Source organism: Chrysemys picta, chromosome 14, assembly GCF_011386835.1.
Source record: "Chrysemys picta bellii isolate R12L10 chromosome 14, ASM1138683v2, whole genome shotgun sequence".
In the NCBI taxonomy this organism is placed as follows: Eukaryota; Metazoa; Chordata; order Testudines; family Emydidae; genus Chrysemys; species Chrysemys picta.
The window spans coordinates 26,715,700-26,739,646 of NC_088804.1; the positions used below are offsets into that span (position 1 = coordinate 26,715,700).

Consider the following 23,947-nt stretch of genomic DNA (forward strand, 5'->3'; position numbering starts at 1 on the left):
ATTAAGTTTGAGTTTGAATTTTTTATTCTATTTTTAGAATTAATTTGAAAGACTTCACTGCAAAGAGACCTTCCAGTATTATGGTTAGTATTCCACTTCAATAGTAAAGATAGTTTTACTTGTTTGAGTTTTTATCGAAAACACACCATTTAATACACAAACATTTAGAACTGCATATGTTGCATTTTGGTTTTGCAAAACAAAACAATTCCCAAAGTTTTAAATATAGTTAGTGTATATTTGTAGCCATTAATCTTATAGTCTTGTTAGTTGTAGGTTTTTCATTATGCAGTGGAATAATGATTCTCAATGGCAAATACTTATAGCAAGTCTTATGCAAACCTGTTAAAGATCCTCTTTTTTACGCACTGATCATCTGGTTTAGTAGCATAGAATTTCTTGCCCTAATTGGATTAGGGTCCTTGGTTGGCCCCTGAATTGTATGTCATCAACAGTAATTCTCTCTTGTACCTAATTTGAGCTGTGAAGGTATTAAAGGAATTTTTAGGGCCAAATCTTGTCTCCTGCTACTCAAACCCAAGTAATCTGGCTTGAGTGCTCCCTGGGGAAGGAATCCTCCCTCCGAAGGTTACAGAAACACCAAAAGAGCTGTTCCCATTATTTATGTAGCCTCAAGGCTGTTGTGGTGTCTGCTGCAGCCCTGTCCTCCACTCACAACACGGTGGTAGGTTTATATTTGGAGGGTTAACATTGTTGCAGGTTCACCAACCATATGCCAACCCTCTGCCTCACACCCTGCAGTGTGCTGTGAATGAAGACCCATATAGCACAATGCCACAGGGAATTTGTGCAGCTCCCTACTGCTACACTGTGGAGTAGGGACAATGATTTCTCCATTATGCATGAATGCCTACCCACTGTGTCCAAAGTAAGTGACTGGCACAATAATCTCATACATTGATTGCGCAATACAAGTGACTTCCACTGTACTCATTTTAAATTAAATGGGTTCAGAAACTATGCATTAATTATCTTGATGCACTTCTATTGTTCCCATCATCCTTGTACCCAGACACTCAAAACTACACCAGTTTACATCTGCACTACTTGTTGTTAGTTAAAATAGTGGTCAGTATAGAAGCTTGCTTACAATCAAGTTGTCCCTACTAGCTCACAAGGTTGCTTAACTGGACTTGTTTTAGACATAGCTGAATGAGATGATTTGACCACAGAGGCAAAACCAGGAAAGGGGTATAGAACATAAGAATGGCCATACTAGGTCAGACCAAAGGTCCATCCAGCCCAGTATCCTGTCTGCCGACAGTGACCAATGCCAGGTGCCCCAGAGGGAGTGAACCTAACAGGTAATGATCAAGTGATCTCTCTCCTGCCATCTATCTCCACCCTCTGACAAACAGAGGCTAGGGACACCATTCCTTACTCATCCTGGCTAATAGTCATTAATGGACTTAACCTCCATGAATTTATCTAGTTCTCTTTTAAACCCTGTTATTGTCCTACCCTTCACAACCTCCTCAGACAAGGAGTTCCACAGGGATTGTTTGACTCCCAATTCAAATACCAAGACACGAAGAGTTTAGCAAAAAATGTTTAAAGTTTACATAGTATATTGTACAATAATCTATATTCACAGCTCTCATGTCTCAATAAACACCACTGATGTTTGTTCCATGCTCTCTGTCTACAATTTCATGCTTCCATCCCATTTTGGGCATGGCATCCTAGGTCAATATAGCTGTGACTTTTAAAACTGCTATTTCAGCTTTCATTTTCCATCTAAGACAGGAGAAAACCTTAGGATATCGGTTTTTTAGAAAACCAAACAGCTTAAGTTTAGAACTTAACTGAAAATCTGGTAGGTAAAATTTATTTTTAGTTCGTTGCTTTCTGAACTAAAGATTTGGGACAAAATTTGAGAAAGGTGAAATTTCTTTATAAAAGCAGTAGCTAGAGTGGGAGAACGGCCTCCAGCAGTGAAAGGTAAGGAGACCAAGGCTGGAAGAGTAAATAGAGCAACCAGGCTGAAAAGTTTAGGTGAATATAATTTAAATTGGAGAGGAATGAGTCCATGAGGCATTTTGAATAAAACACAGCAGCATCTCTGAGTTGGATTTAGAAATGGACTGGAAACCAGTAACAATAAAGATGTTAATATTTTGTTTCTGCATTTTTAAATATAGCATTGTCAATCTCAAATGTTCAAATATTATAAGTCAGTCCCCAATATATCATGAGATTTTAAACATAATATATTTGGAGTTTTTTCTATTTGCCTTCTGGTTTTTGAGTCTTTGGGGTCCACACTTGTAGCTTTTCTTCCCTGCAGCCAGGATGACTAGAAACTTTAAAAAAAAAAAAAAAAGGCTGAGATTCTCATATCATCAATGCCTGCAAGAGCTGAGGCTTTAAGAAAAAACACCAAATATGTCTAGGCTCATGATAAAATTATGATGGTTTTTAATCAAGTTAATAAAATCATTTGCCAAATGAAAAAAAAATTTTAGGGGAGGAAATCTTTAGACTTTTAAAGAGGGGACTATATTGTTTAAAATACAAAACAAACAAAACTCCCATTTTCCAGTGGTCCTTCAATAACTGCTCTAAAAAAATGTCTCAAGTTACATCGTGTTGTCGCACCATCCTAGTCTCCAACAAATTGCTCAACAAAAACTAATACAAAATTACTTGTCAAGAGTAGCTCTTAATTATTTGAAAAATGGTTTCATATTATTCCAAGTTTTTACAGAAATTACATTTCTGTAGAAACTTATTCCAAGTTTTTACAGAAAGTACAGAAATTAGAAGAATAACTTCTGAAGTCCTGCTTGAAACATCCAAACATGTTTTCACTCCAGATCATCCCAGACTTAAATGAACTAAGTTTATATAGTTTCTAAGTTGCGTAACAATTATTTATCTCATTTGTTGTAAAAAATGAGTTCCCAGGTGTAATACCACAATTTTCTATATCAATAACTTGCTGTAGCTCTTTAAATTGTATTTGAGTTCTTTTCTACATACACTGTATGGCAGGTTTAAGTGATTTCACAGAAATATTGTGCATCTCTGCATATCCCATATTGGGGAATGTATCTCATACTCCTTTGTTTTAAGTGTTATGATTAATGGAGCCAGACTTTCTTGGCAAGTAAGTAGAGAACAAAATATGGGCTGGAAGATTAAAAGCTGGATTCTGAGGCATGAGATGAACTAAGCCTTCAATAATGTGAGGTGTAGGCCTATAATTACACAATAGTTAAAAATAGTTTAAGAGGCTGCTGATATGACTTAACTGTTACTACATTACACCTGCATGTGAGAAAACCTTGATTCAAAGCTACTCACTCAAAGCAAGAAGAAAAATAATTGGAATAATGATGGTGGAGAAATGCTCTACCTTTATGGGGAAGATATCTATCTACTACTGTACATTGTTTGAAACATTTCCTAGTGACTGACTGGCAATGCATTCCCTGAAGTGTTAGCTGGATATGTTGGTCTTCTATTAGGGTAGTGACATTAGAAAAGGGGGAGACAGAGTGAGCAACCAAAACAATGACCCGTTTAAAATGCTACGTTTTTGCTTCATAGTGCTAAATTCCGTAGGTATACCATGCTGGGATAGGTAGAGTTGCCAGGTGTCCGGTTTTCGGCCGGAACGCGTGGTCAAAAAGGGACCCCGACGGCTCCGCTCAGCACTACCAACCGGGCTGTTAAAGGTCTGGTTGGCAGTGCTGTGGGGCTAAGGCAGGCTAGTCTTTACCTGTCCTGGCACTGCGCTGCACCCTGGAAGTGGCCAGCAGGTCCAGCTCTAGGCGGGGGGGCCATGGGGCTCCGCGTACTGCCCCCATCCCGAGCACCGGCTCCGCACTCCCATTGGCAGGGAACTGCAGCCAATGGGAGCTGGCGGGGCAGTGCCTGTGGGCAAGAACAGCATGTGGCACCTCCTGGCCCCCCTGCCTAGGAGCCAGACCTGCTGACCGCTTCTGGGGTGCAGCACGGTGCCAGAACAAGCAGGGAGCCTGCCTTAGCCCCGCTGTGCCGCTGACCGGGAGCCGTCCGAGGTAAGCCCGTACCCCAACTCCAAGCCCCTCCCCCAGCTGAGCCCCCTCTAAACCTGGAGCCCCCTCCTGCACCTCAAACCCCTCATTTCTGGCCCCACCCCAGAGCCCGCTCCCCCAGTTAGAGCCCTCACCCCCTCCCACACCCACTCTCCTGCCTTAGCCCAGTGAAAGTGAGTGAGGGTAGGGGAGAGCAAGCCAACAAGGGAGGGGGAATGTAGTGAACACGCCTTGGGGAAGGGAAGGGCAAGGCCTCGGGGAAGCGGTGGGGCTAGAGTGGTCGGTTTTGTGTGATTAAAAAGTTGGCAACCTTAGGGATAGGGTGGGACACAACACTTGTGTCTTAGTTTTGGCTAAAAATAAAGAATTGAAACAAAGCATTCTCTTCAATCATAAAGTAGTGCTTGCAAATATTGATGTACAACAATGTTTATACAATTCTGAAATATCAAGCAATGGGAAGAATATTCTTGCTCTGCTTTCAATTCAAGAGCACAGTTACTAAACACACCAAAAAGGATGGCTTTTTGAAAATTTTCAACAACGGAGTGGTCAATTTTAGAACTTAGATACTTGGAATTTTGTAAATATGATCTGGATAATTAGATTTTGAAGGTCACATTTGCAACCAAAATAGATGTTATCACTTTAATATACAACATCCTCAAAAAGATTTTTAAAAAATAAAAGTGCATCTCCCAGTAGTGATAAATGGCTCATTCCATTCCCCAAGACATCCTAGCCAATGTAATGCCTCAGTGTCCAGTCAGCTAACAATAGTTTCAACAATCTCAAATGCTTTATTGAAAGTCTGTTTGTTTGTTTGTTTTAAAGGAAGCAGTCAGAATTTTTAAATGTGAAATTAGGCCTTTCAATCTCTTCCTGCCCCAATGCTCCTACACATCTGCCACTTTCAATCCCTTTCAATATCAGTAGAAACTTGGCACAGTTGCTACCATACTACAGCCAAATTGAGGTTAATGAAAATTTCTTCATTGCCCCAGTATCACTCTGTAACCTGCTCCATAGGTTCTCTTCTCCCACCCTTATGGAAGCGCAGCATGCTTACTCCAGGAAGTAAGAAACCACAAATGAAGTTTCTGTTTCCTTCATCATAACATTGAGCACTACTCACCAGGCCACAGAGCTAGCTAATTTTATTTATTTCTAAAATGTTCTAAAGAACACTGCTTTGAGAGACAATATATGCCTTCTTTATCAAGTGTCCTATTTATAGATGCTTTGAATTAAATGCATTAAACTTAGCAAGAAAAAACGGCTAGTAAATAGAATCTGCACAGCTAAGGGAAGGAATAACTAATTAAACCAGCTGGAAGAGAGTCAAAACTGGTTTCTGTCTCTTAAATGTAGTTGAGATGTCCCTGCACTGGACTGTACTACATAAGTCACACTCATCCCAAGTTCATGAACTTTTTTCCATTTCAACCTATCAATTTTTTCAAATTTAACTTGGCCTCTATAACAGTAGTAAAATATTTGAATATATATAAATAAATGTTCCCTTCTCTATACATCTGACTATTAAATAAGAGCAAGACACTCTGGCAATGACACCCCAAGCAACTGTGTATGCTTACAGACCCTAATCCATCCCTGTGCAGAGCATGTTTCTCCCAATGACTACACTCACTGTATTCAAATACTTTACCTTCTCTTTTGCTGGAATATAGGTGAAAGTGCTAGTGACAAAACAGCAACATAGACACAATTCATTGGCTTTGGCAGTACAGGAGCTTGGGCAGGAGGGAAAGCTCTTGCTAGTGGCAACAGATTGTGTTTGCTACTTCTGCCACTGGCATTTTCACCTACATTCCAGCTGAGAGAAGATAAAATATTTGAAGCAGGAAGTTAAAGAATGGCTTTTTCCACCTATATCCCAAAAGAAGCAGAGTGAAACAATTTCTTAGGCAACAATTGCATTCTGCGGCTGCTTGAAGACAAATCATGCAGTGGGATTCTGCCACAGAATTAAAAGGTCTGGGAAAACATGAGTTCCCTGCCACTAGAAATTAAATTCAGCCTCCTATTTTCACTTTACTTATTAAAACTAACTCCTCTGTTGCTCTTTTTCCCCCACAGACAGAGAGAGAAAAAACAAACAAACAAACAAACAAACAACAGGCAAGCACTGATTCCCCTGCTTATGTTTCTAATGTAAAATTTACCATGCCTACACTTTGATTGTGTTCCAGCATCATTGATGTCACCTTTGTAGAAATAGTATAACTGCTGCTGCACAACCAAACAAGGTAGCACATTTATGTGGTGTAAAATTTGTGGCTTTTAAAGACTTTTCAACAATAGTAGCAGAATTTAAATCTCCCAGCTCCTGTATTTAAATATTTAGAAACGGACAATGGAAGAAAATCCCAAACAGATTATTGTGTCTCATTCATTTATAGAATTATTTTAATAGCAGCAATTTGGAATTAATGGGAGTAACTGTGATCAAAGTGGGAATATTAGTGATCAAAATGTTTGGGTATGACAGACCAAGAGCTTCTCTCACTCTACCACACAAACACCCTGGTTGTGCGGGAGACGAAAGAGTGCTCCTTGCATGGAGGGAAGGAAAAAGAATGAAGAAAAAATATCACTAACCTCCATACCAAAACCCGTATAAAATAAGAGGGAAATCCTCCTACAACTTCAAGTTGGTAAATTTTGCTTTGCATTTCCCAGCTAGTGTTCCAGTCCCCACTCTATCTGATTAACAAACAGAAGGAGAAGCAAACATCAACAGAATGGGTCACGAGCAGAACAGAAACCAGCAGTGTGGGAGATGCATGAGGAGCTCTGGACCCAATAGCAGAAGAGGTGATTGATTCTGAGATCTGGGATTAAAATTGGGAGGAAACCTGAAAAATCTTCCAGTGTTCATTAAAATGAGAGGCAGAGAAAGGAAGAGGAAGTGCAAGTGGAAAAAAAAGAGGGTCATAGGAAAATGAGGGTGACTGGATTCAGCAAAAGAAGAGAGAAAGAAGATTGTGGATTTGGCAAGTAAAGTGAATGACAGCAGGGTTTTTTTCTATCCAACTCCCCAACTAAAGACAATATTTCAAGTGAAGTCTAGGTCTCTTCTCTAAAAGAAGAATTATATCTGCCTGTTTGAGAAGCAACTCATCTGGATGGGCTGGTATAGGAGAATTTTAGAGAACAAATCAATTGTTAAAAATTTAAGCCACTGGCCTCCAGCCCTTTCTGCATCTAATCAATACAATTAGATTTAAAATTAAAATAATATTTCTAGATCCTGTACTATAACAACACTGATTGAAAAGTTCCACTGCATATTGAACTGTGGCTATGTACAGGTCATTAAATCATTTAACTGGCAGTCACTAGTAAAATGTATAGCTAGTTGGTCTGATCTAATGTGTTTCTTGTGTCTGGAAAAGAAATTCTTCCACTGACTTGTCTTGATGCCTTTCACATTGTTGGCCTTTCTTTGCCTCCAGGATTGAAGTATGTAGATTCCATTTAAGTGCACATTCCTTTGTCCACATCTTGGACAAAACAGAGCATTTTTACTGGTAAGAAGTGTTACTTATCTACCTCTAACAAAAAAGTGTTTTAATAGTGCAAGAAAATAAAGTCTATACTATTAAAGTTCCTGGAAAATAGTGGTTCCAGATTGACAGACAGCCTCCTAATCTATCTAGATTTTTATACCACACCTAGCATTGTACCCTGAAGGGCTTTGCCACCATTTATCTCTGTTTTAAACTTCTCAAATGTTAAATGAAGGAAGGGTAAAGGTTTCTTTACCAGTGTAATCTTCTAGGATCATAACAGAATAAAATGTTAACTATGGTTACAGGGTTGGGGGGACTCCGTCCAGTGTGAGGCAAGTGTGCCCCGTCTCCCTTAGGGTGGAGGTGCGGAGCGTACGTAACCTGCGTCTATGCCTCCATACCCAGAGTCAATATACTTGCCCCTCTTAGCAGGGCAATGTGACCCAATGGCCGGAGTTAATAGATTTGCCCCAGTCAGCAGGGCAGTAAGGCCTACCAGCCAAAGTCAACAGATTCGCCCCAGTCAGCAGGGTAATTAGGCTCAGTGGCTAGTCAATAGATTCACCCCTGTTAGCAGGGCAGTAAGGCCTGGTGGCCAAAGTCAATAGGTTTTCTCCTGTCCATGAAGTAGTAAGCGCTAGTGGCCGCCACGCACAAAAAGGGAGGAGGAGGAGGAACGGCACTGGCCTGGTAGGGGAGCCTGGGTCCTCCCTCTCCACTGGGCCCCAGCCCAGATAGTGGCAGGAGCACATGCCACTGAGTTAGCGGGGGAGCGGTCTGACCGAAACATGCTGCCTCAAAATTCCAGTTCACTAATGGGGCCACTATCTAATTCCCCTGGGCTGCTTCCTACTGTGGTTCCCACTGCTGCAGTCTGGGAGTCTCTGCTGTCTCCAGGTTCCCTGGTCTGCACTGTCCCCAGCAACTCTGGACTCTGCAGGGCCTCTGTGGGTACCCTGGCATTTGCCTCAGTTGCAGTATTTCTAGCTCCCATGTCCTTGGGCTTCGGCTGATCCTTGGCTGGAGCCTGTGGCGTGTGTCCTTCCTCTCCAGTGGTCAGCGCCAAATGAGCCGAGCTGCTCCCTTTTATACTAGTGCATTTGGAGCATGCCCAATAGAGATGAGGGGACATAGCTTCCTCAGCCCACAATGTAGGGAAAACCCTTCCCCGTCCAGTGCGGGGCGAGTGTGCCCCCATCACAACTAGGAATTGTCTATTTAGATACATTTTCTTCCCATAGCATTCATACAAAGTCAGCTTCAACATCTCAGTAGATTTTGAAGAAAAAATGGATTTGAGAACTCAAAAAAACTTGGAGAGGGAGCAAGCGTTTTGTATAAAGGTCGGTAGGCATGCACTTCTGCCACAGGGCTTCCAACTGACCATTTTAGTCTGCCTCCAGTGAACACCGAGGCAACAGAATCCATCTGGAAGAACTGGCGGAAATCAGTTTGAGAAAGAACTGCTTTTCATAATTAAAAAACAAAGAACCAGTCTTCCCATGCTACAAACTACAAGGCACCAGTGACTGAATATTAAATATAAGGAGGGCAGTTCTTACCTAAGGAGAAGGTCTCTGAAATACTATTATTTCTATTTACAGAATTGCTAAAATGGGCATCCATCTATACTCTAAGTGACCTTGACATAATGAACTTGCTACACATGTGTTTTTAAGTTAACCCATCATAAACTCCTTTCCCCACCCCCACCCCATCAGACAATTCCCCACTCCTACAATTCCCCATCATTTTCAAAAGCTTGAGAAAATAAGATGAGTCTTGCAACAAGCCCTGAAGGTCATCAAATGTGGACTATTTCAGGCCTAGTAATGTCCTATGCATTCAACAGGTTTGTCATCTGCCCAAGAAACCATGCAGTGCAAATAAATTACAACTTCTGTCAAGCCACCCCTCTGCTGGTCTCAAACCAATAATGTGTTAGAGTTTGCTCCATGAAAGAAATTTCAAGGTAAAACTAAACACTAGGAATAAGAATTATGGTGTGCCAAGTATGCTACAATGCACCACCGCCTCATGCAATGTTATGCAGTACTGTACTTTAACACATACTCTCACACACATCCCTCAGCAGAATACTTAGGCCTGGTTGTCCATTTGCAAGTTCTACCAGTATAACTGTGCCAATAAGGATGCGATTTAGTTATACTGGTATGACACACTGTACCCCAAGTAATATCCTGTATCCCTTATTCACCACTTTTATATGGTTATGATCTATGTTGTACATAGTATGCCTTGTGAGGCATCATTTAAAAAGTCATTATCTGATTAACATCATTGTCATGTTAAAATGTGTGCATCAACATTGTATATGGAGTTATGAGATTTTGCTATGTTTGTTGCTGAAATGTAATTCTGTGGAATGCAGACAGCCTAGCTCCTCAGTTTCAAGAAAGGATTGACCACAATTGTTATAAAACTATTAGCTACTGAAGCAACCATTTGTCATCGGGGGGACTGTAAACAAAAGATTTGCATGTCATCCCCAAGACATCCCAAACATCACGTACACATAAGGTATGAACAAAAAATTTACAATTCACCTGAAAGACGCTTCGAATCTCACGTACACCATAGACTGACTGACTGCACCCCAGCAGAGAGGGGGAGGGTATTCCTCAAGGAGAGGAGGAAGGTATAAAATAAGAGACCATGGCTTCCCCATTTACCCCTTCTCCCCCATCTCTACACATGGGAGCAAGAGCATTTGAAAGACAAAGAACCATCACTGAACTGTGTGGGGGGGATGGGGGGGGGGGGGACGGTCCTAACTGGAAGGCTTTCTAGTTAGAATTAACTGCTGTGAGCTTTTGGGTGAGAAACCATTTTTTGCTTTCAAATCTTATTTAGCTTGGTAAAGTTTAGGAAATAGAACTGGTTACAAAAGAAATAAAAGATAAACACGCAAGCTAACTTTTATGCCTTTTCACTTATAATCCCTTAAAAAAATCTATCTTTCTCTAGTTAATAAACTTGTTTTAATGTTTGTAATCATTTTCTTTGATAAAAATGACAAGCTATTTAATGAGGGTACTCTGTTCAGTAGCATACTGGAGAGTGCAAGATGCACATTTCTGGGGTGCAATGTTTAACCAATTAATAGATTTCAAAGCCAGAAGGGACCTGCAGTCCATTAAATTTCACCCAGTTATCCATGTACTGATCCAAGTAACTTATGTTTGACTAAAGCATACCTTCCAGAAGGGCATCCAGAGTTGACCTGAAGTCATCAAGAGATTTCTAGGCCTAGTCTTTCTACATCAGGCCAGAAGGAGCTCAGAATGTGCGCTCCTGGGGTGGCAGGGACACCTCATATTGGTCAAACAACCACCCTTATAATCTGAAGGGAACCCATCCAGCCCTCAGCTGAAAATATGGTCACCGTGATATGGAGAGATGAGAGGGTGGAATAAAGAGAGCCTCTGGTACCTCTCTAAGAGATGTGCAGAGGATACATAATTAGAGGGTGAATCACATTCTAGTAAACATTTATCTAACTGACTACATGCATAGCTTAATCAAGTGTCATAGAAATATAAAACTATCCCAGAAAATGAATTGGAAAAAAATTCTTCAAAGGAAAAAATACACTGTCTTTTCCCAAAAACATCTCACTAAATCTTGTGTGTTGACTACAGATTTACTCTATCATACCTATCCGTCACCACAAAAATGTGACATTCCTATACAAAAACAAAGTATGTATCATTAGTGGTTTTGAATAGATTTCACATCCAGCAACATCTGCAAAGCAATAGATTTCACTTAACCAGACCTAAATCTTTTTTAACCACAAAACCAAGCAATAGATTAATTTCAAAATAGCACAGGTCAAATGTACTACCTTTCCACAATGATAAAAATAATAACTGCTTATGAACAAAGTTTACCACACTAGATTATTTCCTGCCCCCAAACTCCTAAATTGCTATTTCACTCTGAAGATTAAATATGATACGAAAAAATAAGACATTTTACTTAGTATTGGTAATATGAATTAGAAGACATGCATGCAAATAAGAACTTCCAAATTGATTCATGCTACATTCAAATGTACTTCAACTTTTAAATTATGTTTCATAATTTTGTACCAAGTTTGCTAATTACCAAATTTTTGTTTTGTTTTATTTTTAAACATTGACTCTTTCTATATAGTTATTCCCCACTTTGGGCCTGAAATTGGGTCAAAGTGCTGAATTTGACATTACAATCTGTTGTCCTGGAAATTATTGGAATGTTTAAATAAACAGGATAAAAACTGAATAACTCATGAGGATGATTTTAGATGTCTACAAGGAACTGAATTAAAGTAACAGAATTGTATACATTGTGAGGTTTTACATCAAAAATTTAAAAGTCAACAAGTACTTGTTTACATTAAAATAATCTAGGTTTTTACACTAAGTGTAATAATAGTATTTCCCTCCTTGGAAAAGAAATTGATTTTTACAGAATCAGCATAACACCAAGTTCTATTGTGTGCAGGTCTCACATATCAGTTAACATGGAGAGTTGGGGAAAGGATTGCTGTGAATGTATTAAAATAAGTGTGAGTTTTTATCTTTGCCTAAAGGGGGACACAATATTTGTAAAGTATTAAATTAATCTTTCAGCACCATATTAAGGAACTTGCCTATGTTGCCTGTTTGTAAAGGTCTGCTTCTTTTAAAGAAGCAACAAAATGGCTCACATAAGCTTATGGCTACTTAAAAAGTAGCAAAAGTTGCTGCTTGTCCAAATGGTTCATCATAATTCCAACCAATATATTTTTGATCATAGGCAGTAGACAATTTATCCTGAAGCCATGAAACACGCAGTCTTCTTCTTGTACCATGAAGATGAGGGGGATTAGAGACCTCAGAGATTCAGCCACAGGTTTTCAAGGAACATGAGGTCTGGACACTGAGGGGTTTTGCCTTATTTCTCTCTGAGGATACTTCCATGCTTTTTTACTCTCTGCCTATATCCTTTCTGAGACCATATCTGCAGGATCTACAATCTGTATTGATGGAGAAGGAGCTTGCCTAACTCAAGAAGAAAAATCCCACAAAGCCACTGATCTGATATTGCACACTGCAGGTCTGGGCCTGCTTCAGAGGAATTTGCCTTCACCCCAGTAAGTCTTGGGAAATTCTTGATACCATCCAAAACCACAGGTAGCACCAGTGTAATATGCTCACAGTGAGATACCCTACTTAACAAGCATGAACCACATTCTCTGCCAGCTTTGGTTTCAGAATGGATTCAAGATACAGTGCACTGGAATAATTTAACTAAAGTGACTGTAGCATGAATCATAGTAGCGAGGTCCTCATTGAAAAGAAAAAGGTCATAATGGGTCTTTTTATTCTCCTCCTACCTTTTGGCCATCAGATGAAAACTTTAATGTTCCATGACTCCCTTTAAAAAGTCCATCCTGAAACTTAGCATGTTAGAACAGAACACTAAAGGGGCACATCATTTTGATAAGAGAAAGACAAACTTCCCTTATGACATGTTTGGAAAAGATTTAAACAAAAGCAGGATTCTGCTCTTCTATTTCCACATTATACCAAAATATGTAAGATTCAACCAACCCCCAAGGAATATTCTCTAATCACACTGTATCACTCCATCGTGGGCATTGAGCACACTCCTGATTTACAAAGCAAAAGTAATTACTACAGTGCTGGAATTGGAAGTTCAATCAATTCTACTTCCAAAAAAACAGCTAATGTGTTAAACAAGTTTTAGTTAAAAATCTCCACTATATTATCAGGAAAGAACAAAAACAACATATCCAAGACCTGAAAAAAAAGTCAAAGGTAGACTGTTTTTGTCCTAAATTATCTGAATTCTCCCTATAATCTGTATTCTCCAGATGTGTTTACAAAAATGGAGGAAGATTAGAATCACACAAATAGCACAGTGAAAAGTGACCAGAGGAAATGGGGAAAAACTTAGGGAAAGACAGTTATACTTATCCAAAAACCACCAGAAAAATCCAACAAGCAAGTGAAAAAGCAAGAAACAAAAGATGACAGGGGAGGATTATGTCCCTATTCCAAAACAATAACGTTTTTTTTAAGATTTAGCTAACATTAAAATACTTACCACTAATTTCAGAGGGAAATACTACCTTAAAAGAATGATTTAATTTTAAAAAGTAATTAGAAAGACAAGAAAAGGTTACAATTTAAGAGTACATTTTAGCACATCTTTCCAATGAGTCATCTTAAAAAGTTTCCTTGTACATTTTTGCTATTATGTAAAGTATTATTAGTATGAATGGGCATACCCTAAGCTTACAGGAAAAAGGTGAAAGTAAACATTTTAAGAGCACCCAACAGATACAAAGAACTCTTCAAAACATTTTTAAATAAATACAATATTAGGCCAAAAGAGATATTTTCAGCAAATGCTATGTTCCCTTTTGTGGACTTCCCTTAGCAAGGACAGATTTTTTATTTCTCCTTCACCAAACATAAGCCGTAGTACATCACATCTCATTTAGCTGAAGGTACACATCCAAAACTGCTCAATTCAGTCTGTAATTAGATGTACTACTGGATTCCTCACTGATATTAAGCTCTCATACAGCAGCATCTGTGAGCTTTCATCTCATATTAGTTATGAGATTCCATCCCACCCTGATGATGACCAATATTTTAAATCCAATATTTTAAAAAGTCTGATTTTTAAAATAATTGTTCACTATGCCTTCTATAAGATATATATTAAAAAAAAAAAAAACCTAAACAAACAAAGAACATCCTACCAAAACAAGACAATGCTCACACTTTTCCCTTTGGGGAGAGGATAACGGAATAAAAACATGTGACAGATGTTAGTCACGTCACTTAATGCAATATTGGATGGCAGTCAGATAATATAGTGATGAGCACAGCATACGAACCTATATAGAATAGAATCTAAAATTCAAACATACTGACTACACCATCTTTGTTGTTTTAATCAGTGCAGTTTAACAGATACTTATTCTGATAAGCCATCCCATGTGTCACCTGATTGCAGCCTGTGTACCAGTTTGAAAATCTCTGTCCTACTGCATAACAAATCTTGTTTAGAGTGTTAGAAGTCCTACACTGGGCCTGTTACTCCTACCCCATATACACAGATACTAATCTTTTATTCCTATATACAGATTTTAGCAGTTCTTCAGCAACGCACACATTAGTCCATATGCCTCTTTATGGCCTTCTCCTTCCATTCTTTTACTTTTGAACACCCACTCGCTCGATATCTCCTGTTTCCATTCTCATTCTCCTCCTCCTCTCCCTTTTTCTATCCTAAGGCTGCTCCAATCTAGGATTTTGGAAGCCCACAACTTGCACTGTGCAAGGTTTTATAACCTTGAAACAACTGCACATAATAGGATATTCACCCCAAATGTTCTTAGACTACTCAAAGCATCAGTTCTTATTGAAGACAAAAGAATAAAACAAAAACTGATATATCTAAGCCAAGCCATTTCTTAGATATGATAACACAAAACACTGTTTGAAAATGTTCCCAAGAAGTGGAAATACCTCATTTTTAAACACCAAGACACCTTGTCCAATTTGCTTCAAATTTCACAGAAAAATTCAAATCTGATAAATTGCATGTGGAAGTTTCAGATGGATTGGTTTAGTTTTGGCAAAGTCAGAGTGGGTGGTCAAAAAGAACTCTCCAGAAAGACAGAGACTAGCATCTCTCAACAGTGATTCAAACATCACTTGGCATTTACGGACAGAAGCATTGTGCACATATTTTTTCCACTAGTCCCTTTAGAAAAATAAGGCAATTGGTAAAGAGTCTCTTATAACATAAGGCTATTAAAATGCATTTCTGTACTCATCCAATCATGAAATTATCCAAAAGTATACAAACAACAGAAGCTTAAAAAACAAAGGACCAATAAAACAAGGCAATTGTTAACTTCTTGTGAACCTGGAGAACACCTCCATCTGGCAAATTCTACAATGGCTATAAAGTTATCATACTAAGCAGAGTTTTTGAGTTTAAACAGCATTGTCTGGAATCTAGACATACCATCTTGTTCTGTAAGATCTGATGTTATCACAAGCTAGATTTTGTAAAGTCTAATCAGGTCAGTTGCCCTCTGAACCAGCCCCAGCATGTTGTTTTGTAATGGAGTTACACATGCTGCTGTAAAAGTCATCTTTCAGATGAGACATAAAACCAAGGTCCTGACCCCCTGTGTAGTTATTAATGGTCTCCTGGCACTCTTTATAAAAGCTGGGGTAGGGTCCTGGCTAACATCCAACTCTAGTAATAACATTCTACTTACCTACGATTACCCCTGCAGTTACAATGAGAAGATACTCTCCACTTCCTGTTCTAAACTGTCATGTAGTATTGTTGTGCACTGTTAAAGAGTTCCACATTTAATCTGAGATCTGCATTTCAGTGGTGCATTAATTTATCTGAGCGTATAGTTTGTTAAGTACTTAGAGACCTTTTGGAATAAAAGGAGCTTTATATATGTGAGATCGTATTAGTAATGATAAGGTGTAGGTCTTAGGAACAGGAAAGCACACTATCAGTCCATAATCTGCTGTCACTAACAGTATTCCAGGTGCCATCATTATACCCCTCCCCACTGCACCAAGAACCACCATAAAAAATGTATTTTCAAGTCTTCTGCCACATTGCTTTGGGGTGGGTAATTTCCCCACATGAGCAACTATAGTGATCATATTTTTCCATAGGACATCATATTTTATCAGAGACAAGAGAAACTACAGAAAGATGCAATCACTACAACCCGTAAAGGGAAGCGTACACATGCATCTACCTTACGGGACAGGAAAATGCATTTCCCTTAGTTCTGCAAAAGAGGAAAATTGATGATTATAAAAGTGCATTGAGTGGGAAGGAAGAAAAGGTGTTTAAGAATGATGGACGTTGGGGGAAAAGTGAAAGAAAAGAGGGCTGGAGTGTAGTGATCCCAGAAGAGAAAAGGATAAGGAAGATTAGAAGAATATGGCATAAGGCAGTGGCTCTCAACCTTTCCAGACAATTGTACCCTTTTCAGGAGTCTGATTTGTCTTGCGTACTCCCAAGTTTCACCTCATTTAAAAACTGGTTGCTTACAAAATCAGACATAAAAATACAAAAAAGTGTCACAGCACACTATTACTGAAAAGTTGCTTACTTTCTCATTTTTACCATATAATTATAAAATAAATCAATTGGAATATAAATATTGTACTTACATCTCAAAGCATAGTCTATAGAGCAGTATAAACAAGTCATTGTCTATATGAAATTTTAGTTTGTACTGACTTCAGTAGTGCTTTTTATATAGCTTGTTGTAAAATTAGGCAAATATCTAGATGAGTTGATGTACCCCCTGGAAGACCTCTGTGTACCCCTCAAGGATACACGTATCCCTGGTTGAGAACCATTGGCATAAGGCACTGAGGAAGGGTGCAGGTGAGCAAACAAATGGTTTCAGCATGTAAATTTAGAATTTTTAAAAAATACAGCTTATATCAGTTATTTTAGCATTACTTTGGGATTATTTAACAATTGACCAAAACTTTTGAACCTCAAAAAAAGGTTTTGGCTAGCCTGGTATACGTTATTTCTAATTTCCTCACACCTGTGCACTTCCTGGTTCTGAATCAGAAATAACAAAATATCAGTAGGAAAGGCTGATGTCTCAGTATTTCTGGCCTTACCAGAAGTACCGGAAAATACACAGGAAAGCATGTTCCTTAACTGTCTACCATTCATTTATACCACACCCTTGACCAGAATATCCAAACATCTACAGATGCAAAGTTCCTCTAGAAAAAAATAAATAAAATAATAAATAATAAATAATAATAAAATAAGGGCTGGTTCATACTTGTGACTAGGATGTGAGAGTCTCAACATCTAAACCAACAACTATATGTTAAGTTTATATCTAGCTATATCAGAAGTGGTGTGCCGAGCCTTCATTTATTCACTCTAACTTAAGGTTTCGCATGCCAGTAATACATTTTAACTTTTTTAGAAGGTCTCTTTCTATAAATCTATAATATATAACTAAACTATTGTTGTATGTAAAGTAAATAAGGTATTTAAAATGTTTAGGAAGCTTCATATAAAATTAAATTAAAATGCAGAGCTGCCTGGACCGGTGGCCAGGACCCGGGCAGTGTGAGTGCCACTGAAAATCAGCTCATGTGCCGCCTTCGGCACGTGTGCCACAGGTTGCCTACCCTTGAGATATATTATCAATTCTCATTTAAAGTATATAACTACCACACAGCAGGACTTTCTCAAACTGACACAATCTGAGTGAGGGAAACTGAAAAGGCACCATTAACACACTAAATCAAAAATCTTAAATCATTAATAAAACTCATGAGAGTCGATATAAGTTTAGCAAGCTACAATGACAGTCAGTACGACGATATTAATGTTATAGGTACTTCAGAAAAGCTTTAGCTACACATAATGAGTTATTAATGTATTTAGAATTTTGCTGCTCATAAGACGCAGCTCCTTTCTGTGATTAAAGACAGCAGCAGTCACACAGTCTCATAACAGCACCAACTAATACCATACAAAATAATATAATGTAAGACACTGACTAAAACTGCAGTCAACAGAGTGGTCACAATTTCACTCCTTTTTACGTATACAAGGCTGGAGATAAGGGGGTTTATAAAACCATAGAAAGCTGATGCCTGCATGAGCTAAGAATCCCTCTGCCTACATTGCTACTCTGAAATCTGCCTACATTGTTCTGAGTCTGTATCATGTTTTCCCCTCTCTCGGGGAGGCTGACTCCAGTGAGTGAGATTAGAGAAGGCCTCTCTAGAGCCTGGCAGCGGCAGCTCTCACATTCACTGGCTCTCACAGAGAGTATTTCAGGGCCGGGTCACTATTTAGCAGGAAGGTGCACTGGAATTCCCGCAGGCGCAGTCTCTGCCGGTTTCACCCGAAACTCTCACACGCAGGTCACCAGCAGTGGGGTGGAGGGTGGTGTATATGGTACCCCGGCGCCTTCGCTGCACCCCAATCCCCCTTCTTCCCTCCCTGCACCCGCAAGGGGGCCGGCTATCAGCCCCCCCCCCCGACGGAGGGGCTCAACCCACAGGGGCCCCGGGGCGTTCCAGCCTCTCCCTTGGGGCTGCCCCTGACCGACGCTGCGTCCCGGGGGGCTTCCCTTAACCCTCCCAGCCCCTCCAGAGAGGCTCCTCACAGCCCCCCCATAGGCGCCCCTTCCCAGCCAGGGGGCGCCCCGCCACCCCCGGGCGATTACTCCCCCCTTCCTCCCTTAAGGGGCTCTCCCCTCATAGCCGCGGGGGGGGGGGTTAATGCTGCCTCTGCCATCCCCCGGTCTCCCGCCCCACCAGGGCCCCCGCCTGCCGAGCCGCGGGGCTGCTGCCTCCCCCGGGAGCCGCCGCTGCGGGAGGAGACGGCTAAGCCCGCGGACTGGGGCCGGGGCCGGGCCCGGACGGGGGGGGACGGGCGTACCGCTCGCTCACCTGCCTGCCACGGCCAGTCACCCCCTCACGGCACAGCACGGCCAGCAGCCCCGCTCTGTGTACTCCGGAAACGGCGGCTCCTCAGCCGGCCGCCGGGGGGAGGGACCAGGCAGAGCGGGGCGGGGAAGAGTCGGGGAGTGACGGGTGGGGAGGGGAAGAGAAAGGGGGGCCGGGGCTGTGGGGAGATGGGGAAGGCAGCAAGGGGGCAGAGAGGGGGGAGATGGGGCTAATGGGAGGAGAGGAAGAATGAGGAGCCAGGGTGGGGGGAGAGGGGAAAGCAGAAAGGGGGGGAGTCCGGCTTCATCTTCCCTCCTCTATTTCTCCCCCTTTCTCCTTTCCAACACCTCTTTACTCCTCTTTCCCGCTCCCCCCTGCCTCTCCCTAGCTCTTTCCATCTCCTCAGGAGAGGGCACTATGGGACCAGGCTGACCAGAGAGTGCACCCAGTTAAGCACCCCATGCAAAGCCCCTTGAATTGTCCAGGCCTTCGAGTATTGCACTGAAGCATCCAGAGAACAGGATGGATGCTGCAGTGATGTCCCAGGAGAAGAATGAATTCGAGAAATGAACTTCAAAGGCACTTTAAGAGAAACAGGTGATGTGAGGAGGGGGGTGTGTTGTGATGCTGGGAAGCTTAGGTTGTTAAAACTTGATATAGAAGGGGAGGCGGGAAAGAAATTAGTGAATATGTTGTAGCTGAATAAGCCACTAATTTGTTGCTTTGATATGTCATAGTTAAGTTGGATGAGTTTCCTTCCTTAGTGCAGAAATTATTATTATTTTATGCTGGAGGTTTTTAACTATTCCTGTCCACAATTTTTTTTAAAGGCTGACTAAAAGAACATGATAATGCAACGTCATTGTTAAATGACATTAGACTGGAATTAGAGAACTTTCAGTGCAGCATATCTGCAAAGTGCTTTCTCACCAGTCACTCATGATGTATTTACTAGTGGTTTTATGCACTCTTCAGGAAATGTTTGAAGTGTTGTGTCTTCAGGGCAGGAGTTTAAACAAATTTATTAACACACAATTTGGATATTGATGTAGAGTTCCTGTCTGTACAGGAACCTTGGCTGCAGAAAGTAATGGATTTTCAATTCCAGGAATACTCCTCTGTGAGGGAAACTAGGATTAATGAAGGGGGAGGAGTAATGTGTATTTTTTTAATGATATGGGGTATTAATTTGAAAAGTGAACAGGAATGTAATGCAGTCACAGAATAGGCAGGTGGAAGTAACATTTAAGTAGTCCTAATAGAGTAGTTTAAGAACTCTTAGCCTGGGGAGAGCCAAATGTTTTGTTCCAAAGGCCTAAAAGTCTGATGGGCTTTCATTAACTCAGAACAAACTCTGAAATAAATCTTTTGGAGAAGATAGTAGCAGAATGAAATTAATCCTGTGGGAAGCTTGGTCGAAATCCCTGGAGCCACTGGCTTCTCAACAATTGATGGAGGCTGAAGGGCTGAGCTTCTAATGAGACCTTGCTGTGTCCTTTTCACATGTTCCATATCTGCCTCTTGCTAGTAAATTTAGTCTTCCAACTAGTAGGTCTCTGGGGAAATTTTCAAGTTCTATGACCATGGCACGTGGGCCAGATGCAACCAGGGAAGAGATGGCTGGAGCACAGCTGGCTCCTTCACCAGGGTGGGCAGTCAGGAAGCATAATGGCCCTTGTGGCATTATTCCTTCTACTGGAGGGGTGGAACAATGAGGCTTCTACTTTGTTTTAACCAAAATGTGGGTACGGATTGATAGAGAGAAGGGAGATTGAGGAGTGAGTTAGAAAAGAGAAGCTGGGGTTTGAGAGATTTTTGTGTTGGGAAGGAAGGAGAGACCGACACTATAAGGAAGATGATAGAGAACACAATATAAGAAAAGAAAGAGGACTAGATAGAATGAGAAGAAGGAAAAGACATTTGAAGCAATGCAGGAAAAGAGACACAATACCAATGTTAGAAAGAAAAAGTGGAGTGAAGCCAGAAAGGGATAGAAGCTATTGTAAAGGCATGGAGCAAGGGCATCAAATACATTTTCAGAATGTATTAAATACAAAGGTGATTGACAGTCTTACTGTTGAGAATACAAAGACTTGTATTCCTTTGTATTGCAAGGGGTTGTGGGTTTGGGGGGCATGGCAGTGTTGTTTTTCACCCTGACTAGTTGGCTTTGTCCTTTGAATAGTAGGTGTCAGGTAAATTTTTTAAGCCCTGCTGTAATAAAATATTAAAAATACAAGAGTGAGAAAGAAGGGGTAGAAAGAAGGGCCCCTTACTGACAAGGACAAGCAATACTGGATGAAAAATAAAAAAATGTGTTGGTATATAACTCATTGGATTATGAGCCTTGAAGTTTGGTATAAATTTACAGGATTGAGTAGGAGATAACATTTCTGGGGTTTTTTGCCTCTGCTTTTTTGCTTCTTACATGTTTAGATGAAGTCTTGATCCTTCCAGTACTTTAGAACTTCAATAAAAACAACAAGGAGTCCGGTGGCACCTTAAAGACTAACAGATTTATTTGGACATAAGCTTTCGTGGGTAAAAAACCTCACTTCTTCATCTGAGGTTTTTTACCCACGAAAGTTTATGCCCAAATAAATCAGTTAATCTTTAAGGTGCCACTGGACTCCTTGTTGTTTTTGTGGATACAGACTAACACGGCTGCCCCCTGATATTTAGAACTTCAATAGGACTAGTCATGTGTAAAGTTATGCACATGTTTAAGTGTTTGCAAGATAAGAGCCTTAATGATCACACTAGGCCTGGTTATGCCCTATTTATTCACACTGACTGATATCTTGCTACACAAATAATCCTGTTGAAGTCAGTGGACCTATAAAACAGAGAAAAGTGCTAACATCAGTAAAGATGGCAGAATCAAGCCCTAAAATGATCATGCTGATTTTACTTTCCAATATATCCTTACGTATCCCTATGCAACTCTTACAAAGCTGCTAATTTCAACATGTGGGTCTTTACCTAAAGGTGAGACATTTAAATTTTAGAATTACTATTGATGAAGGTTATAAATGAAAAGTGTCAAAGTCCAGGAGGTTGATAGTAAAATTCTGGCTCTGGTGCCAAAATCTGTGAACCTGATTACATTAATGGAACAACAACAACAAAACCATCAACACCCTTTTAGATGTGATCAGTATATGTTGGATTATGCTAATTCAGTTCCGTTCAGTCTGACTAAAGTCCATACTACCTAATGTATAATAAAGAGTAATATAATTGTGTAACTAAAGAGAAGGAGAACATACATAATGTGCTGGCTATTTATATAGACATTCATTTTGACAGTTCTAGTTCAATAATTTTCCTATATGTGTAGCTGAATATCCTTATTCATGTTTTATAAATTACCAGTGCAATGTTTACTTTTTCCTAACTTTGGGAAGGTGGTAATAAGATCAGCTATTGATTAGAGTGACGAAATTTGCATACAATGGCTGTGTTTAATTACAGCTGTTCATTTCCTTTGAATGTTTTGTATTAATATAAATGAGAAGTACTTTCCAAAAACTCCATTGAATAGGAAGGGAAGGAAATCTGTGCACTGGTGGAACAAAGAATGTAACTGCTGTTTAGAGAGAGGAAGCCAGCTTTTAATATAATTAAATGTACTATGAGTGCTTCTGATCTCATACGTTGTAAAAGGAAGAAACCATTAGCTCAGAGAAAGGGCAGAATTGGCACAATCTGTGGTAAGGTTAATAATAAGGATATTCCTATCAACAAGGTGTAGGATAAGATTAGGAGGATGAATGCTGGTAATAAAACTCCTAAAGAATGGGTTGTCTTATGTGCAGTAAAGGAAAAATCTGATTTACTAGGGATTTTTTTTATCTGACAGGGATGTTATGTGTAGGAAAAGGAAGTATGAGAAATTCAGGATAATTTTGGAAAACAGTGGAGATCAGTAATATTCTGTAATATCAACATTGATTTCCCCTTTGAGGGTGCCTATTATTGTAAGCAGGGCTGGCCCTAAACCAAATGGCGCCCCAAGGGAAGAGCGTCTTTGGCGCTCCCCCCCCTCCATTTGTTAAATTTTTGAATACCTTATTTTTTATTGAATTTGTAGCCCATTTTAAGACTTTGATTCATGATATGCATACATGAGTTATCTCTGTCATATAAGATGATAAATTTGCACATTGTATTTATTCATGCCATATATAAGCAAATAAAAAAATTGTTTCCTCTAAACTTATCATATCTTTTAATTTTTTTAACTTTTTAAACAGCATCCCAAGCATAGGTGGTGGGTATAAGAGGCCAGGGAATGCTAAGCCTCCCCAAACAGCCGGCCTGCCGTCAGAAGGGTGGAAGCCCCCTCCTGCACCCCAAACCTGTCATCCTTGGCCCCATCCCAGAGCCTGCACCCCCATCTCAGAGCCTGCACCTCCTCCTGCTCTCTGAACCCCTAAGCCCCAGCCCAGAGCTCCCTTCTGCACCCCAAACCCCTGGCCCCACCCCAGAGTCTGCACCCTCAGCTGGAGCCGTCACCCCCCCTTGCACCCTAACCCTCTGCCCCAGCCTGGATCCCTCTCCCACACCCTGAACCCCTCATTTCTGGCCCCACCCAAAGTCTGCACCCCCAATCCAGAGCCCATACCCCCTACCCCAGCCCAGGGCCCTCTCCCGCACCCCAAACCTCTCATCCCCGGCCCCACCCCAGAGCCCGCACCCCCAGCCAGAGCCCTCAACCTCCCTCCCTCATCCCAACCCCCTGCCCCAGCCTGGTAAAAGTGAGTGGGCGGGGGAGAGCGAGCAACAGAGAGAGGGAGATGGAGCGAGTGAGCAGGCAGGGCCTCAGAGAAGGAGAAGAGGAAGGGGGTGGGAC

General features: G+C 40.6%; 1 protein-coding gene across 14 annotated transcripts in view; it reads right to left on the reverse strand.

Annotated features, from left to right (window-relative positions):
- The window catches only part of GARRE1 (granule associated Rac and RHOG effector 1), a 97,363-nt gene extending 78,132 nt beyond the window's left edge, over window positions 1-19,231 (reverse strand). For 2 of the 14 annotated variants that reach the window (XM_065567212.1, XM_065567207.1), the window contains exon 1: window positions 19,096-19,231. The gene's annotated coding sequence lies outside the window, so the exon portion shown is untranslated. Of the gene's footprint in view, window positions 1-19,084 lie in introns of all 14 variants that reach the window. The other 12 variants (XM_065567206.1, XM_065567198.1, XM_065567209.1 and 9 more) reach the window with 11 other exon arrangements.
- Window positions 19,232-23,947: the final 4,716 nt, after the last annotated feature.